Source organism: Priapulus caudatus, unplaced genomic scaffold, assembly GCF_000485595.1.
Source record: "Priapulus caudatus unplaced genomic scaffold, Priapulus_caudatus-5.0.1 Scaffold54, whole genome shotgun sequence".
NCBI lineage: Eukaryota > Metazoa > Priapulida > Priapulimorpha > Priapulimorphida > Priapulidae > Priapulus > Priapulus caudatus.
Genome location: NW_014577115.1, coordinates 671,524 through 672,572, shown reverse-complemented (window position 1 = coordinate 672,572; position 1,049 = coordinate 671,524).

Below are 1,049 nucleotides of genomic sequence, written 5' to 3'. Positions count from 1 at the left end.
GAGAGAGAGAGAGAGAGAGAGCATGAAAGAGAGAGAGAGAGGCGGAGAAGGAGAGAGAGAAAGATTCGTTGAGCTATTATAATGCCTATTCCCATGGCTGAGTTTTGTTCGGATATCACAGCGAAGCTTTCTATGAGCGCGTATACGGTTACATCGCACGTGACGCGTTTACCTTGACACCGCACACACACAATAGGTGACGTGTTAATCAAACGACATTGAGCATTATAACGGCATTATAACGATTTATCTACAATGATATATATTTAAATAATAATACTGATGATGATTTATTTATTAATGATATATGATTTCGTCGCGAACTGGTCGGACTCTCCACCCTCCTTCACTTTCTCTCGCGCGCGCTCTCTCTCTCTCTCTCTGCTCTCTCTCGGGCTTCTCTCGCTCCTATCTCTCTTCTCTCTCTCTCTCTCTTTCTCTTTCTCTCTTTCTTTCTCTCTCTCGCACTCTCCCTGCCTTCATCCCTTTCTCTCTCTCTCTTTCGGTCTCGCTCTCTCCCTCTCTCCACCCCTTCTCTCTCTCTCATTCTCACACCCCCTCTCTCAACCCAACTCGCTTTCTTTTGCTTCCTTCCTCATGTGTGCCAACCTCCCAACCTCTCCATTTTCCTACCCCATCTGCTCGCTTTATTTAAATAATAATAATAATAATAATAATAGTAATAATAATACTAACAACAATAATAATGATTTATTTATTAATGTTATATGATTTCGACGGGAACACATCACAGTCCGCTAACAAGCGCCCGGTCGTGGCTATAAATAGATGTTAGCGGCCGACGTCACGACATGAAGCGACGGAGCGACAAAGAGAAGCTGCTTTGTTGTCATGGCGATCGCAGCGCCGCTGACGATTCCCCCGTCATTGTAGCGCCGCGCGAGTCCCGTGTCAGTGTCGGTTAATTGGCTGCTGCGCATATGCTCGCCTTCGCGCTGTTTCTCTCTCTGTCTCTCTCTCTCTCTCTCTCTCTCTCTCTCTCTCTCTCTCTCTCTCTCTCTCTCTCTCTGTCTCGCTTGCTCTCTCTG